Raw genomic sequence first — 19221 nt, 5'->3', positions numbered from 1 at the left:
TGAATCAGCCCCTTTTAACTCTTGCAAGCAGGCATTATTGCCATTAGACTGTACTGCCAGCCCAGGGCATTCAGCCAACCCCTGACATATGGTGGAGAATGCAGGCAACAACCAGGTTCTGTTAAAAGGACCAACAGGGAGCTAAGAATATTATAAAGACAAGGAATCATGGATACATAAAAACTGTTAAAGTGGGTGTTGGAGAGCAAGCAACAGCAGGCGGTCCAACATCAGCTGCAACAGGAGCAGATGCTGCAGCAGATTGCAGTCCAGCAGAAGCAAGAACAGCAGCAGTTGCAGATATGAGAACTGGCAGTCCAGCACCAGGCACAACAGGAGCATCTGGTCCTACAGCTGGCAGCACTAATAAAGCTCACAGGGCATCTAATACCACAGTGCTTGGGCCAGGCAGATACAACTTCCCTGAAGGACTATCCATAAGGCTCACGAAGGTGGGCCCCAGGAATGACTCTTAGGCCTTCTTGGTTACCTTTGAATGGGTAGCCTATGTGGCATGCTGACCAACAGAGGATTGGGCTACCTTGGTGGCCCTATACTTGACCGGCTCCATGCAAGTGGCATACCGAAACCTGGACCCCGTGGACATGCTAGACTATGCCAGAGTGAAGGAGGTCATAGTCGAGCAACTGGGAATCAACTCCAAGACATACAGAGGTTTCAACAGGAGTAGCCCCCCAGACCCCCAGCCATGAGTGGTGACCCAACATCTATGGGGCCATTGCTGGTGCTGGCTGAACCCAAAGAAAGAGATGGAGGTACAAGTGGCAGAGATGATAATGATAGAACAATTCACCCAGATTCTCCCCACCAGGGGAAGGGACTGGGTGAAGTGCCATCAGCTATTCACACTGTTGGACACGGTGACACTCATGGAAGATTATATGGCCTGGCACTTATATGGAAGACCTGATAACTTGAACACTGAGATCCAAAAACCCTGGGAGTAAGTCCCCAAATCCTGGAGGCTGCTGCGCTAGGAAAGGAGACAGGGGACCACTGGTCAGACCGATGCCACAGGAAATACCCCTGGCCAGAGGGAGGACCTAAGCCCTGACGCATCATGAAGGAGAGTCCGAGAGCTCCAGGGAGAGGGGTACATGCCAACTGGAGGTTCCATGGCTACAGGAAAGAACCCACCAAAAGGCCCATGCTTTGAATGTGGACAAGAAGGACATTTCAGGTGAGAGTGACTTTTTATGGATTGTAGCTATGGACTGCAAGCCCCCAAGCTTGGAAGAGAGGTCTGGACAATCTTCTGCTCCCCGTGAGGATCAGTGGTACCCAGGTAATGGGCCTGGTGGACTCCAGGTGCAGTCAGACTAATACCTGGACCAGTCTCATAGAATCCTCCGACAAGGCAGGGACACCCATTTATCTCCAGTGTATCCACAGGGATGTGTGACCCTACCTGGCAACCAAGGTATGCCTCGAAGTGAAGGGCTATATGGCGACATGCCCAGTCGGCATAGTGGACACCTTGGCCCAGCATTTCTCAAATGCAGCCGCCGTGCAGCATGCGGCAACCAGGGGCTTTTCTTGCAGCCACAGCCTCCTGGGCTGTGGAGGCATGGTGCGGGGAGGGAAGCGGCAAAGTAGTGGCCCTTCCCTGTTGCTCCTGGATGCACCACCTTGGTGTTGGTTACTGGCGCTGCTAGCAGGGGTTGGGCTCCGTCCCCCTTTGGAGACATATGGGGCACAATGCTGGAGGAGCAGGCAGTCAGTGAGTTCCCCATCTTCCCAGGGGCGGTGGGGCTCAAGCTTTGGGCTTCAGCCCAGGGGTGGTGGGGCAGCAAGCTCTTGCCACAGGACTTCAGGCTCCAACCCTGGGCTCCAGCTGTGCAGCAGCAGACCCCAGGCTCCAGCCGCCCGGCTTCGGACTCCATCCCCAGGCCCCATCCCCCAGCCATGGGACTTTGGGATCTGGCCACAGGGCTTCAGGCTCCAACTCCCTGCTGCCTCCCTGCATCCACCTACCAACCCACCCCATCTCCTGCTGCCTCCCAACCCCCTCATCCAGGGCTTAATTCGTCCCCAGGCTTGCCAGGGCCTTGAGTAAGTCCGCTGTGAAAAGTGATACTTGTATGTTTGTTAATATCACTTTTCACAACAGACTTATTAGCTTGCAATAAATAAATTACAATGATTTGAATGTGTAAATGTGCATATTTATTTGTTTCTCCTACAGTTAATCAAGTATTTTAGGAAAAAATATGAGCGCAGCCACCAGTAAGAGTTGGTGGCCACACTCTACGGCCACCAAAAATTTGTCCTGAGAACCCTGCTAGCCCTGGGATGGGACTAGAGGTGATTTGGGGAGCTCCTGAAGTGATGGAGCAGCAAAAGAAAGACCTTCTAAAAATGTTAAAATGTATTACTGGCACACAAAACCTTAAATCAGAGTGAATAAATGAAGACTCAACACACCACTTCTGAAAGGTTGCCGACCCCTGGCCTAGGATTCATTCAATGGGTAAATCACCTGCCCACCCTCTGAATCACATGGACATCTCCTCCAAGGCAGCAGACTTACAGTGTCCCAAGCTGTAGCCCCAGTATCCATCCAGCCCAAGCCTTTTCATTGCTCTTGCCAGCTCACATCTTCCGTAGAACTTCCCATGAGCAGCCAGAGGCAGGAGGAGAAGCCCCAGGACTAGCAAAATCTTCATGCTGGCAGCGTAGCAAACCCAGGCTCCTACCACTGAGACTAAAAGGAAAGAGAGAGGCTGGTGAGACTGTAATCTCCTCTCCTCCACACTTGAAAAGTCTCCACTTCCTGAGTGAAGTGGAAACAGGCCACGAGCAGCCTGGACATTTCTCAGTACTCTTGGGGTCACTGCCCAGAGGTTAAAATCACTTAGCCATGGGGAACTGGCTAGCTCACTCACCTGTGTTTTATTGCTAGATCCCTGCTACAATTCTGACTCAGGACATACAGGCCAGACGTGGTTACCATCCGATGGCTGCTACAGTGGCTTATAAAGAGCTAATGATCTGAGATCAGTACCTGCTGGACATTCATCCATATCCCCTGCACAAATCCCACCACCATGACTGACCCACTCTTTGCAGTCTTGACAGAGGTAAAGGTTTTAATTAGCATGAGAATTAAACCATGCTCTCACTCTGGAAAGGTGGTTTTTCTATTCCAGAGGTGAAGCTCCTTGTAACAGTGAGAGCAAGCTTGCAATGTCACAATCTACCTATTTCATTCTTATATGATGTCTGTCACTACGTGGTGTCTAAGGTCTCTCCAAATTATGAAGGGTGCAAAATTCTCTCTCACTGCTCCATTGTATTTGTTTTGGTGCTGGGATTGTGGGAAGGCTAGTTTGAAGAAGTGAGTTTTGTAGTTAGCCTTGAAGCTTGGGCAGCATCTGTCCTGTGGGACTTACCCACATTGTTGGAGTCACTCTAAGGCATTTTATAAAGGAAATGCATAGCTGGTTAACTCTGACTGGCTTTTGTAATTCAGGATTAGTGTATGGAGTTCCTGGAAAAACGAATAGGCAAGAGCCAATATAATCTGCATGTTTCTAAAAATCCTGTTACCTTCAAAATGTTTTGTTTAATCAGGTTTGCATGACAAACTACAAATACTTTGATAGCTGGGTTAAAAGGTTATCTCATAGTTCACTGTGGCATTTGTAAAGTCTGCTATGTATTTGGAGCTGCAGTGTGGTCTAGTGGACAGCGAACTGGATTGAGATCGAGGAGATCTACATTCTAGTTCAAACTCCTCCACTGGGCTGCAGGGTGATTTTGGGCAAGTTACTTCACCCCACCTCAGTTTCCCCATACACAGAAAGGGCATATTTATACCTACCTCTTTTGTGAGCTACAGATGACATGCTCTGTATAACTGCTAGGTACAATTATTATTCTGATCAAGTGCTATTTTGTGACTTACAGTAATAAGTCTCACTAATGACTGGCTTTCTATACCCTAAGGGAATAGTTTATAATATATCATTTTCTCCAGTGGTGGGAGAACACCTTTATTATATGGATGTGTGCTAAATTAGGGCACTAATACCCTTTACACTGATACCAACAGGGCCTGCACATCGTATCTAAAATCCGTATAGTACTTTGGAGACTCTGATCTGTAAATTAAAAAAAAAATGTGAATGGGAATTTTGTCTGTATAAATACTACAGGCTCAGACCCTGAGATTTCTGTTTCTGTAACACTGTAGAATGACAATAGCCACTCTGTAGTTAATGTTGTCACTCTATTTCTATTACAAACCTGATTTAGACCACTCCAGCTAGAATACCCAACCACAGGAATATCAGCTTCAAAACTGATAAAATAGGTCTGAGAGGGAAGATTTTATTTAAAAACCTGAAATGAATTGGACACCATAAAAGCAGAAGTTCAGAAAAAAACATTATTTGGGGAAGGGTGTATATATATTTGTCACTGTGTAGTACAAAAGATCACATTTAGGTTACTGAGTACATCATGTACTAGCCTACAGATCCAGAGCTGAATCTAGTTTGGGCACCTTAACTTTGATTTTCCACACTTTCCAGTGTCTGAGTTTCCCTGAATTACCGGAGTTTATCTATTTCTTTTGGCTAGTAACAAGGTGCTTGTAGGGATTTATTGCACTGGAGTTGCTGATATGTACAGGCAGCATTAACTTCACCTGAACAACATTTTTTTCCCCTGGAATAATCCTTCCAAATGAGGGGATTATGAACTGTGATGAGATGCAAAATCCCAACACCTAAAGCTAAAACTAAATTCAAATGGACTAGAGACTCCTTCATTTAGGGTTTGTTCTTTATTATTCTGAAAGCAAGGATGGCCCAGTGGTTAGGGCTTGGCTTGGGCAGCCAGGGTTCAATTCCCCATTCTGCCAGAGATTTCCTCTGTTGTTTGGTCTGTGTGTGCTTTTGTTCCGTACCTCATGGAGGTGGTATGCAATGCTCACACATTTCGATGATGGGAGCCATTTAAATGCCATAGATGGATTGTATGTGGTGTGGGCCTCAGTTTCCACATAACAAATACAGCTAAGATGCTTCAGTCTTAGCCTCCAGGCCCAGATTTGTACCTTACTACACATGCAATTTATAGATGATGGGAAAACAAAACTCACCCCAGAACAGTACTGTATTGTTTTTCATCTTAATCAGGAGAATTGTGCAAATACAGACAGGGAAGAGAGCAGCACTATGAAGAAAGCCCTCTTGGGAAATCCAAAATGAGTATTTCTGACTCCCTGTAAAAAATGTGTGGTTTTCTGTTACCGAAAGAGAAACATACATTATTTCGTTTCCTCATTCATCTGTCAACAGTTTGATTTTAACAGAGCACTGCAGAAGTTTGCCAAGCTGGGTGTAAAAATATGTGTCTCTAGTCCACTTTGTGCCAATGTAATATCAGGTTCAGTACTGTCTCCAGTACAAATCACAGCTTATTCTTGGGTGGGGAGAGAACAGAATCCTTCAAGCCATTTTTGGACTCACAAGATCTTTCCTTTCACATTTTCCCGCCTACCTAATATTCTAAAGACTTGGGAGTCCTAGGCCCAGATCCTGTAAGGTACTTAGGTGCTTAACTCACATTGATATCTATGGGGCCTCTCCTCAGAGGCCATCAGCACCAGTGCAGCCAAAGGGATTACTGGTACAAGATGCTTCCCCTTTCCTCAGCTCTCTGTCAGTGGGGACTAAGTGCATGTTCTGCACAGCATTGCTATTCCTTTCCCAAGCTGGCCGAAACGCTGAAGACCAAGGGCCAGACCCTCAGCTGGAACATATCAGTGACTTCAATGGAGCTACACCAATTTACATCTGCTGATGATCTCGCCCAAAGTTGAAGAGTTCTTTTCCATACACTGTATGGCCAGACAGGAGAGCCCTAAACAATGTTGTTCAGGAATTCCTAAGTTCATGAAGTATGAAAAATGTCAACCATGGCAATTTAGTGAAGATAATACCCCAAATCTGTTGTTTTAAATGTTGATTTGGGGGGTCATTTATAATATGACCTTTGAGTCTTTGTATGTGAGAGATATTTATATAGTGTTTTTCTCCAAACAGCCAAAGCAGCAGACTAGCTATAAAACTGTGTAATCAGAGAACACTGCAACCACCATTGAATGCAGCCACAGCTGGCACTGAAAACCTTGAGACACTGCACAGCAGCACAACAGTGAAGAATTCTGTGTCCATTGCGAGTTCTAGCTGAACGTAGATAGCCAGAATGGAATCACCCCACTGCAATCTGACTGGAGTATAAATTATTACAGTTAACTCTTCCTAGGTCTTCAGAAGCAGGGCTGTGCTGCCAATATTTTAACAATGGGCTCCCTCAAAAGTGTGCCATTCCCTGGGTAAACACCCTCTCCATGCCCCCAAACATAAAAGTTCAATTCTACACCCTTTCCCCCAACAAACAATTCTCATCGATACAAAACTCCACCACCACCCTTTTCCTGGCCAACCACCTCTTGAGTCACTACAGTTTCCCCCACCCGCCATTTCATAGAAGGATCCTTGAGGTGGTTCCCCTACCTGGCAGCTCTTCCTGACAGAAGTAGCAATGATGCAGGTGGCTGTCCTGTGGCCTTTGATGGCAGCAATTCTGGTAGGCAGGGGTGATGTCCTGCAGCCTGTCCCTTCTGTGTTGATGGTTGGTTGAGAATTGAGTCCCCTTTGTTTCTTAAAGTAGATGGCTCTTCTCTGACATGGGGGGGTAGGTGTGGGAGTGGGTCTCCGGTGGCTGATTGGGGTCAGGAAGGGGGTATCTCCTGCCTGTGATGGGAGTCAGATTAGAGAGTGGATGTTCTTTGTGTGGTGATGTAAGCTCCAGGCCCTTCCTATACCAGCTCTTCCTATTCTGAGCTGAGGCTGGGAAGGCAGGCATCAAGGGAGAGGAGAGGGTTTCTAGATTCCCATGCTGTGCAGCCGCACTAAGTTTACCTCCCACCCTGGTGTACCAGGGAGTAGCCAGCAAGGATTGGGGGATGTGAGGATTTAACAAAATGATGGAGGATGTAGGAGGGGAATTCCCGAGCAGCGTTCACACCAGGCCTTTGGGTGTGGCTAGCACAGGGTAAATAATGGATTTGTTTGTTTTGTTGCTAATTTTGAAAAGTGGAAAAAAGTTGGTTTTGGGTCAGACAGAAAATGAAAATTTCCAGCAAACTGAAAAGTAAAACAGAATTCATTTTTGATCAAACAAAATGTTTTGTTTGATTTCAACCCTTTTAAAATGTTCTTGATTTTTTCAGATAAAATTAAAGGAATTTTTGAAACAAAAAATCATTGCAAGACAAAAAATCAAAGTTGCCTTTTGAAAATGAGAAAATGAGACATTTAGAGTCTTTGAGATTTTGTTTGTATTTATTTAAAATGAACAATCTGGTGAAATCCACACGAATTCGCAAAACACTTTGGTGCCACTGAATCAGCATTTTTCCCTGAAAAAAGTTTTGGCCAAAAAATGTCACCCAACTTTAGGTATAGGAGCTTGTTGAGTATCAATCAATCAGCTGGCTTGCTCCTAGTTTCAAAGGCAGCTAAACATTTTAACAAGCATCTGTATCATTCTGGAGGAGGACCAGTGAAATAAATACCCGCCTGGGTCACTGAGTTATCTTCATTATGAGCACACCAGCAGGGATGATGTAAATATTTTGGGAAGAATTAGTAAGATGACTATTCAGGTACACCCCATACATCCACCCACTTATACTTTATTTATTCATTTTACATCAGTAAAATGTGTGTATGGGGGGCAGGAGAGGATCTTCAGAGATGAACCAAGCTGTTTATTCCTTTCTACCCTAGCAATTACTGTACATCAATTTATAGTCTCCAGGTTATCTGTACAATTAGAAGGCCTAAAGACTCACTTTTTATTTTTAATGAAAGCCAAAATTCTCCTTCCTGGACCTGAAAATCCACCTGCTTTTAACAAAGGGCTCCCACAAGCCCCTGCAGACCCCCTCCTGCTCATCACAACTACATTGTAGAAACTGTCAAGAGGGAAACAGGAGAATCGGGCAGGAAAGAACTGGAGGGATGGGCAGCTGGGTGCTTGTTGCAGCTCAGGCAGTAGTAGGAGGTTGGAAACGTGGGGTAAGGAAATAGGCTGGATGTTTCTATTAAAATGATCCTCCATTAAAATAATTTACAATGTTAACATTTAAATGTCATCTTAAGGCTTCAGAATTAACATCCCATTGAGAACAATGGAGACGTTCACACCTCTCAGAGCTATTGTTTCTGGTTGTGTGCAGATTCCGGAAGACACCACTGAACTGATTCCCACTGAGCATACTTTTAAGGTATTTTTACTGCCATGAAAGCTAGAAAGGAGGTTATTAGTTTTTTTTGCTTGTTTTTCTTGGTTGTTTTCTGAAAGATCAGGATTTTGACGCATGGTTCTACAGCAAGGTGTGGATTAGAAATAATAAATATGGCTATAGCCAAGCAGACAAAAAAGCATAAATGACCCCTGAAGAAACAGGCTAATCTCCACCTGTCACCTTGAGTTTTCTGTAGAGTTGTACCAAATATCAAACTCAAAAATTAATAATACCTGAAATATCTTTTTCAAGCTAAACTGCAGCTTCTGTATACATGAAACGTGTTAATGTCCAAGTTGAGAATGTGAATTTCTTGTGTGTTTGCCAGCAACAAACATTTCAAGGCACTTTTTTTCCCCCTTAAGTGGATTGGTTGGCAATAGTCAGATGGTATTTCTTCAGCTACCCCTTGTATGGATCAGAGCCATTTCAATTCACATTTCTCTGGAAGGAGACTGCATTTCATTTCTCTCTCTGAAATAGTCAGAAAATAATCAGTGCCTATTAGTCTCCCATGTTTTGAGATTCTAGATTGTAATTTCATGGCCTGGGAGCGGCTGTTTCCTCCCCAGCAGTAGAGATGATAAAGAAGCCTCATATTATAGATATAGTCACTCTTTGCATGGCCCTGGGGCTACTGCCCTGTAGAATTTTCACACTTCTTTTTTCTGCTATTGGTGACACACATAGATTATGATATCCAATGGGGGGAGGGGGGAAGAGATGACCTCTTGAAAAGGTCTCTCTTGATCTGATGTGGCATAAGAATCATTCCTCGTAACATGAAGAAAGTGAAGAGCAGCAAGGACAATTCTACATTCCCAAAAGAAGAACGTGCCTCTGTCTGAGCACTATCACCAAAGGACCAAAGCCAGAAGGCTTGGCCTAGGGGGCTATAAGATATATTCCTCAGCATTGGCTCCCTTCCAGCGTGGCCATTCCACATCCAGACCTCAGAGTGTGGCTGCCCACAGATATAGGTGTAATTTACCAAACTTAATAGGAAGACCAAGCATCTGGGCAGCTCTCCGAACCAGAAAGTGGGGCTGGTGGTGCACAAAAGATGATGCTTTCTTTCAAATTGGGAAAGAAGGATTTTTCTGACATGTTAATTCATCTGAACATAAATAAGCTCACTCCCCTAGGGTGATCATGATAGACCGGCGCACACCGATAAGGAATGGCAACCAAACATTGGTCCCCATGAAAAGACTACAGGTGGACACTACGCCATACTCCAGGGCAAAAGCTGCATTAGTGCAAGTATGGCTACTGCTCTGATGGCCCAACAGAACGAGCAGCAGCATCATACCAAACTGCTGCTGCAGCTATGGTTCCATTTCCCCCTATAATTTTCACTGATATCTGAGTCTGACACGGATAGCATTTGCTGGGAAATTACTGCTCTTTGCTCTGGCTTGTCTAGTCTAAACAACATCATGCTCACCCCACCTCCCTGTTGCTTAGTGCCAAAAATGTTGCCACTCAGCTACAGGGTGATCTCATTTATTGACTGAAAGAAGGATGTAAGAAAGAACAATTCATCTCACAATGGCCACATGAACCTACTGTCACACCATTAAGAATCTATATGGGGGCGAACCCACTTTGGTCAGCTTTGTGGAGGCTGGTCAGCCCCAGGGGGAACTGCAGCAGCATTCAGTAGAATGTCTTAATGTGCACATGCAATTTCAGAATAACCACGTAAACTGAGTGGCAGGTAAATTCCTCAGCCACCCCGGATCCATAGGCTATTCTTGAACCACAGGGTCAATGTGGTGTATTACAGCAGGTTTGTCCATAGACCCTGTTTTGCAGACTCTAGGACAATCCGAGCTTCTCTGGCAATGGAGAGATCCTCTGGCAGCAGAACTGATGCAGTTCAACTGCATGGGAAGAAAGGGGATTTGAGGGGTGCACTTCATGCACAGTGCAAAGCCCTGCTCTGCAGGGATAGGATCCCAGAATCCACTGTCATGTGGATCACAGGATCCTCCCACAACAGGGACAAGAATATAAAGGCAGGGAAGGCTGCTGCAGCCATTGAGCAGCAGAGAGGTGAGAATTTCTCCCCACAATTGCCTGTGCATATTGCATGGCCTGGCTACTCCAAGTAGGCACAGGAATTTAAAACTTCCGTTAAAAAGTGCACCACTTCTCCTTGCAGTTCCTCATGCACAGCTGTGAGCGAAGGGGGCTTCGCCCATGCTTCAGTACACGGATCAGTCATTTCCCCAAACTTCTTTTGCAAAATAAGTATTAAATTTGGGACAGCTCAGTTTCTCCTTTGGCCCCACAGTAAAGTGATCAAGTCCCTCCCCTTCTGTCATCAGCACGCTACCTTAGAGAAAAAGGCCATGTCACAGCCACATTATCGCGTTGCTGCGGGGTGACGGTGTGGGGAGAAGATTGGTGAGAGAGACTCAATTTTTTTTTGGAACTACTCACAAATCTTTGATAATTAAGAGCTACAATGCACGAAATGGATGTATTGGTAGTTTGAAGGCTACCTCCAGCATGAAAACTCCTGGTAAAAGCTGTTGAAATGTGGTATTTGAACCACACATGTTCAGTGCGGGCTAGGATTAAAAATGGCAAGATCACATGAAAAGTGACAGACCGCTCAGCAATAAGTGTCAGGGACTGATGGAGATACTAGCATTGGGCTGATGAAAAGAGAGAGAGAAAAAAGGACTTGTAGAGAAACAAGGCCTTAATTAAATGGAACTTCTGCATAATGAGACTGAAAAGTGCTGCTGGCAGGTGTACATCGCGGCAGGATGTGATTCTGTAACCATTACAGACCAGATTGTGTCTCATATGCACAGCTCCATGGTGGACAGTGGGACAGAGCAACACTACACCAGGGAGAATGGCAGGTAGTGTGTGGCCTCACGGGTTGCCAACCCTCCAGGATTGTCCTGGAGTCACCAGGAATTAAAGATTTATCTTTAATTAAAGATAATGTCTTGTGATGAAACCTCCAGGAATTCATCCAACCAAAGTTGGCAATCCTATTGGCCTCCCTGGCAGGCTGGGAAATATATGCCCCACTCCACAGGCAAGATCAGCATACTCTTTCTGCAGATAGGCAAATTAGTTTATCAGCAGGCAGGGGGGAAAGGCAGGAGAAAACAGACCGATGGACTTATTTCCTCTGAGCCCCTTCTGGGCTGCTGCACTTGATCTCCCACCCTCGTACAGGAGTTAGGCACAGTCCAGCCCCTGGCAGCTGATTTATTAGAAACACTAAGATCTGCAAATAGTCTGAGCGAAATCATCCATCTACATTTACTTGTAAAATGCCAAAGCCAAGGCCCCCGGCCTTGATTTTAATGATCAAATAGGCCTTTCCGTGTATAAAGCAAGTATGAGATACAAACAGGCAAGTGGCTTGGTATTTTGTGTTTGATTTAATGGCATAGTGTAAATAACATGCCCAATGACTCCCAGGGGAAAGCAGTAGAGATACATGGAACAGGAAGCACACAGGTCTCTGTTAAACAGTGCTCAGCAGCAGTTCAGCTGTTCAGTTACTAATACCTGTCATCACAATGGGCAATTCTCCTGGACAAGGCTACTCTGCTCTGTGTACAAGTAGGAACATGTGGGTGGCTCCGTTTGTTTGTTGTCCAATACATGCTTTGTTTGCTGTGACCCAGGGTAATCACAAAACTTCCTACCCTGAGACAGGGACTGCAGTGGGGAAAGGAGGATATTTTTGAAGCTCTGTACTCTTAAAGGGAATTTTGAATATGAAAGGCTTATTTCTAGGGAAAAGTAAATATTAAGAGGTCAATTATGCACTATCCAGCGAAGGGGGGTGAACTAAAGATTGATTATTAAAAGCTACTGTACCGTGTTGTTTGCTACACAGTGACTGAATGTTTGTTTGTGTCATAGCATGGCCCTTGAGAGCTAGAGTAATTGTTTCTTGCTCTAGCAGTCCTCCTTGTGTTTAGGAGCTCCCTGTAACAGACGCAGACAGAGGCTGAAATGTTCTACACCTAAGGGTACATCCACACTACCCGCCGGATCGGCAGGTAGCGATTTATCTATCGGGGATTGATTTATTGTGTCTTGTCTAGATACAATAAATCGATCCCCAAACGTGCTCCTGTTGACTCCGGAACTCCACCAGGGTGAGAGGCGGAAGCGGAGTCGACGGGGGAGCAGCGGTAGTCAATCCCGCGCTGTGAGGACGGGAGGTAAGTCGATCTAAGATACGTCGACTTCAGCTACGCTATTCTTGTAGCTGAAGTTGTGTATCTTAGATCGATCTCCCCACCCCCCAGTGTAGACCAGGCCCATGGAGGCAATATCCACCCCAACCCTACACTTGTTGGGTTCTGATGGTCAGGAGTTGGCCTATCATTTTGTTGCCTCTTCGCTTATGAATAGGAAAATTGAAGACTGTGGGTTTCAGAATTATTTTTACATTAACTCAAGCATACTTGCTTAATGGGAGGTAATTGGAGGGTTTTTTTTTTAAATAAAGGAGAAAGATTTCAATTTGTTTGTGTGGGGGCCTTATGACCAATTTCCCAGGTGTTGGTCTTGCATGATGAGCTCCATGTGGGCAGACCCCTGCATAGCTCACTGCAGGATCAGGGCTGCAGAAAGAGAACCAATCGGAACAGGCCCAGAGCCCTCTCAAAGCAAGGCTTAGGCACAGCTAGAGATATCACAAGTATGGCTCCAGTACTGAACTTCAGGCTGCCAGCTTTCCTGATAGGCTGTGATACATTTTAGCAGATTATTACTTTAATTAGGGAGGGGGGGAGTGTTTGTTTTGGTGCCATGCCACTTGTCTCTTTAAATAAAGCGATTTTACCTAAGTCTTGCCTGGCTCTTCAATGAGGTATCGGAGCCGCTCACAAATACTAAGCCAAACTGGTTAATAGTATTATGACCATAAATGCTGAATTAAAACAACAATCTGGAAGTAACTCAGTTTTATTTTCAGATTCATTTAGAATAAAAAGCATAATTGGTTTTCCAAGTAACTTCATTAAATGGGGCCAGTTGTCAAAAGTAGGGCTCACACTGGGGATCAGTCATACACAATATGATTTTCTCTGGTCTCCAAAATACAGTACAATTATTGCCAATCCCTGGAAGGAATGCTTCCAGCTCCAGAAGGAGAAGATAGAACTTTGTTCATAGAGAAAATTGGTGTAGATGGGAGATTCCATTTATTTTTATAACAGTAATAAGACATTTGCCTTCTTATCCTTTTGTGCCAGGATAAGCATTTCAAAGCACTTTTAAAAACATTAGTTCACACGTTATTTCCAAAAGTTTATTTTAAGACACTAATGTTTTGACTTGAGCACCCTTTGTTACCTCTACAGTACATGCTTTTGAAATGAATGGGTTGCTGTCAACTCCTGTGTTGGAAAGATTCCAGGAAGCATGATTTACAAAGGTGAGACTGCAGTTTTAATCATGTACAAGCACCAATTAGCCTTCTGAGGTGGGAGTCTGAGACTTGTACAGCTTGACCCATGAATGGTCTGTTTTATCCCCCTTTCTGCAGAGTAAAGAGCTGTAACACATCCAGCTAAAGCCACACATTTGAGTAAAGCACAGTCTGAAATTTGTAAAGGGTGATGGTGGCTAGTTCTGTTTCTGTCACTAGTAAGCAGATGGTTAAACAAAGAAAGGGGATGCCTCATGTTCTAACCATCGGGTTTGAAATACATAGACTCTCTGGAATCACGAGCATGTATCTTTAAATGGCCAACTCTTTCAGACAGAAGTACTGTCTCCTCTACACACGTCTACCAATCCCATATCATCTTCTGTAAAAGTAAGTGTTTGCCACAGTAGCCTTAGCCAAAAATTTCATTTCCTGCTGTCTATACGGTTCTGTACCTCGAAAAGCGTATTTCAGTGACAAAGTGATGCTTGTTTGTATCTAATTTGCACATCATTCCAGCATGAAAGATACTATTATCAACATACTCTCAAACATTATGCAGATAAACCTGAAAGAGCACAGTGATCAAAAGGTGACAGCTGCTTTTTACAATGTAGACTAAGAAATGAACTTTGTACGATGTATAAAGGCATGAAAAGGTTTAGCTCGTATTTGTTTGGCTTTTCTAAGGAGAGTGGGAAGGACAGAGAAGAGGAGGTGACTGTCAGGTTGATGTCTTAAAACTGGGATAGATCAGGAGTACCAAGGCCACGTCTCCACTATGGGCACTACAGTGGTACAGTTACAGCACTGCAGCTATGCCACCATAGTGCCTTAGAGTAGGTGCTTCCTACAGTGAGAAATGGGATTGTTCCACTGCTATAGGTAATCCACATCCCCACATCACAGTAGCTAGGTCAATGGAAGAATTCTTTAGTTGACCTAGCGATATCTAAGTTGGCTTAACTACAACACTCAGGGGGGTGAATTTCTCACACCTATGAGCATGGTACCTGTGTCAACCTAATTTTTAAGTATAAACCAGGTCCAAGCCTGGTTTTTGCTGGAGTAGCTCTTGGGATCTTACAGATGGGTGTCAAATGTGTAAATGACAACATTTCTCCCAAACACTGACAGGTGTTAAAAATTTCAAATAGTCCAATTAAAAATCCCTTCCCTCTCAGCGCTCAACTTTAAGTCTCTTCTGAAGCCACACTTTCACTCGTTGTCTCATCAACATAATGGCTTTTAAAGCAGAAAAGATTTAAATTTAAGTGAATGCAGGTTTTCAAAAAATCATATAGGTCTCCTTTCTACATAATAAAAACCCAAGAAAAATAAGGGGAGTGCATTAGAGGAAAAGGGGGCACAAGCTCAATGCTCCCCCTCTGCAACTCACAGTGATCTTAATTCTATAAAAGCAAGTGTTAATTTCAGTGTAGAGTTATTTATTGTTCTTTAAAAGCAAAATTTTAGCCACTAGATGGCAGTAGGAGGCTGTTAGTTAAAATAGTCTGTAAGTGTGTGGGATATTTGGACTGCTTCCCCCCCCCCCAATTCTGAAGAATATTAGGGGATTATCTTTGTTACAAAAATGACCTGGTGCTTAGCGTGGCAGAACCACTGCTGAACAGAGACAAACAGTTTTTGGAAATAGTGCTGCACATGGTTTGACCTTGTCTACAGTTGCTGCTAAATAGTCCTCATAGGTTCAGCTACATCCACCGTTAACATCCATCATTTGCAGTAGGTCATGCTCTGTAAAGTAGACAAACCCTCCATGTTCCCCCAATTTGAGTTTCCCTTTGAGCAGATGCAGAAGTGCAAGACATGCAATGAATGCAGTCTGAAGGGAAGCAGTAGGGAATGCAGTGTTTTTCTGTGACGTACTCAGAAGTGATGAACAGGACCAGCAAAAAAAAAATGGCAGTAAGTTCCCATCAATGGGTGAAGGGAAGAACTACTCTTTAGCTTTACTCCAACAGCAGCAGAGAGTTTCTGTAAGTGTAATGAAAAAAATGTCTTTGGGCAGATTCTGGAGGTCTGGGTGTGCTCATCCTTTGCTGCACCAATATAAACACACCCGGATTAACACCTGTTTAATGGATTTTTTTCCCCCTAATCTGGCACACACCATGCTGTGTATAAGCAGGAGGTAGAGGGAATTTCTATGGCTCAGTGCCAGCTCCAACTCAACCTGATCAAAACAGAGCTCTATTTTCGTCCTCAGCCCTCCACTCTTCCTCCTTCAACCATCCACCTCATCTCTCAGGTTTACATTCTGCGCCTTCTCTGACAACTCCTCACCGCCCCTCCAGGCTGTCATTAAATCAAGACACTTCTATGCATTTTGGACATCTGACCTTTCCTTTCCATCCCATCCCAACAGTCAAAACTTGTTCCCAATCTGATCTCCCACCTCGGGTACTCTTACCACCCCTCTGTTCCCACTCTGATACCATCCCTCCAAGCTGTCCAAAGTGTCTCAGCCAAAATTATCTTCCCCTAGTGAGTATTGTTCTGTGTCTGTTTCCCACAGGGTTAACACTCCTCATATGACTGTCCCAGTAGCTGATTCTTGTACAGCACAGAACACAACACGAGTTCTTTAAAAAAATAAATAATAAAAAAATACCCCAGCTATGTTTTCAGGTAACTTCTATGTAGCCAAAATATATGTGAGAAATAAAACAATTTTTCATGCTGTGCAAATGCCTTGGAAAATGTAAGACCCACCTACTTTTTCAATAGCAAAGTTTGGATGGACGATTGAGAGCTTTTCGCAAAGCCGATTCATAGATTTTTAAGGCCAAATGGGGACCATTGTGACAGTGCAGTGTGCCTTCTTGCATAACATAGGCCATTGAACTTTCTTATATAATTCCTCCATCAAGTCCAATAGTTGTGCTTGCACTAAAGCATCTCTTTAAAAAAAACAATTAATCTTGATTAAAAAATTTCCAGTGGTCTGCCAGAAACCACATCTTCATTTACCTTGCAAGAAACAATGTGAATTGCAGACCTCACTTGAGTTGTGTGCTCTGGACCAGGGGTAGGCAACCTATGGCACGCGTGCTGAAGGCGGCACTTGAGCTGATTTTCAGTGGCACTCACACTGTCCAGGTCCTGGCCACCGGTCTGAGGGGGCTCTGCATTTTAATTTATTTTTAAATGAAGCTTTATATACAACATTTTAAAAACCTTATTTACTTTACATACAACAATAGTTTAGTTATACATTGCAGACTCATAGAAAGAGACCTCCTAAAAATGTTTAAATGTATTACTGGCACGCAAAACCTTAAATTAGAGTGAATAAATGAAGACTCGGCACACCACTTCTGAAAGGTTGCCGACCCCTGCTCTAGACACGGGGCTGGATTCATCTTTTAAGAGCAGGGGTCCTGGTGAGTGTCCATGCTCTCATCCTTTTTAATCATTTCAACCAGAGATCGACCCAATTTGGGATCCTTGATTAATTTTCCACTTTTCTTCCCTTTTGCAGACTGAGGCCTTTGCCCTCTGCAGTTTCCCTGTGTCCTGTGGAGTGGATAAGTCCAAACTACAATACTGCTTCAAACACCACATGTTCCCTCTGATATCAACAGCCCCGAGAGGCTCTGTGGGGAGGTGGACAGAGGAACACAAGTATTCTTCCCCCCACCTCTATGGAGCAGCTGGGAGACTGAGGGACACCACCTAGAAAAAAATTAAGCCTCATATGCATCAGAGGGTGCAGGTAAGGGAACTTCCGATAAAAACTAGGGCCTGCTTCTATGTAGTGAGTTTTGAGGCTTCCTTTGACTTCTCTGCCCCGCTCTTCCAGTGACAAGAGAGGCAGGATAGCAGCTCTGGAAGAGGGAGCTCAAAGTGGTTTCACTGAAGCTGACCCTGAGGTCATCAGGAGGAGGAGCGATGATTTTGCCTCTGCACACAGGCTGCCATAGGATTTGTGGGGGTCCCCACTGTTCTTATATTTGTGTTAGAAAACAGAGTGGCAGGTCATCTCCACAAGAGCATATAAATTGCTATATTGGTAAATGGTTCATCTACTCCGGCTTTCTGTCTTCAACAGTAGCCAGCTTCTGACAGCCATTGCTACTAAGAGAACTACTAAAGCAGGGTAAGGGAGTTTTCTCACTTTAAAAGGAAGTAGAGTCCCATCATCCCTCTTGAAGCCCTCCTTTTCTGCACGGAGTCCCCTCTTTTTCTAGAAAAGTGAACAGAGGATTAGATAGGTACATAAAGGGTTAAAAGCTTCGGTTAAAAAAATACGCCTTGCCCTTTGTGTAAGGTGAATGTTCTGCTAGCACAGAGGTGGGCAAACTACGGCCCGCAGGCCACATCCGGCTGACGGGACCCTTCTGCCCGGCCCCTAAGCTCCTCCCTAGGAGGCTTACCCCCAGCCCCTCCCCTGCTGTTCCCCCTCCCCCGCAGCCTCAGCTCACCCTGCAGCCGGCGCAATGCTCTGGGTGGCAGGGCTGCAAGCTCTGAGGCAGCGCCGCTGCAGAGCCCGGCCTGATCCGGTGCTCTGTGCTGTGCAGTGCATGGCTGTAGTGCCGCCAGCCACCAGTGCTCCAGGCAGCATGGTAAGGGAGCAGGGAAGGTTGGATAGAGGGCAGGGGAGTTCAGGATGGTGGTCAAGGGGCAGGGATGTGGACAGAGTTTGGAGTAGTCAGGGGACAGGGAGCGAGCGGTGGATGGGGCAGGGGTCCCGGGGGTGGGATATCAGGGGGCGAGAAGCATGGGTGGGGGGGGGGCACAACCCCTTCCCTAACCCGCCCTCCATACAATTTCCAAAACACGATGCGGCCCTCAGGCCAAAAAGTTTGCCCGCCCCTGTGCTAGCAGTTATGGGAAAGCCTTGTAGAATGTGGCTTAATTGTAAAAACTGGACTTGGAAGGTAACTGATAAGAGAAAAAGCCTTGCAGAAAGGGAGGAGCCCAGTTGTAAATCTTGTCTACTCCAGGCCTAAGAAAAAGTGTCCAGTCTAAAACTTCCCCAAACTGATTCTTAGCTATCGGCAATAACAACACTTGTTTGTTAAAAGGTATAAAAGTGTACACTCTGAAAGTTCATTACTAGTACCTGCTTCACCCCAACCTGGAGCCAGCCAACATGGCTTTGAGCACCCCCAGGTCTAAACCTCTTATAAGTAGTGTTATGGGGGTAGTAACTGTTTATTATTATTTAAGCTTTTAGATATGTTTAGCACAACTGTATGCCATTCAGCGTTAGACTAAATGAAGGAATGTATGGTTAAATTGGTGTAGTGATAATATCCTAGTAATAATTCCAACTGTGAGATTCAGTTCAGAAATGTAAAAGTTAAATTTCTTAAATTTCTTCATGTCCAGCAAAGCTTTAATTCTATCAGAAAACAAGGGTCTCTCTCTCTCAATTCTGCTTTTGCCTGAAAGGCCTTCAATTCCTTCTGGAACAGCTTTTTAA

General features: G+C 44.7%; 1 protein-coding gene across 1 annotated transcript in view; it reads right to left on the bottom strand.

Moving 5' to 3' along the window:
• Positions 1 to 973: 973 nt before the first annotated feature.
• Positions 974 to 19221, bottom strand: part of CPSF6 (cleavage and polyadenylation specific factor 6) — a 70078-nt gene continuing 51830 nt past the window's right edge. The window contains exons 11-14 of the transcript XR_006572262.1: positions 6549 to 6788; positions 5129 to 5272; positions 2552 to 2725; positions 974 to 989 (exon numbers count right to left, since the gene is read on the bottom strand). The gene's annotated coding sequence lies outside the window, so the exon portion shown is untranslated. The remainder of the gene's footprint in view (positions 990 to 2551; positions 2726 to 5128; positions 5273 to 6548; positions 6789 to 19221) is intronic.

This window comes from Mauremys mutica, chromosome 1 (assembly GCF_020497125.1).
Source record: "Mauremys mutica isolate MM-2020 ecotype Southern chromosome 1, ASM2049712v1, whole genome shotgun sequence".
Classification (NCBI taxonomy): domain Eukaryota; kingdom Metazoa; phylum Chordata; order Testudines; family Geoemydidae; genus Mauremys; species Mauremys mutica.
The sequence above is the reverse complement of the archived record's forward strand: the minus strand, read 5'-3'. Positions and strand labels throughout refer to the sequence as shown.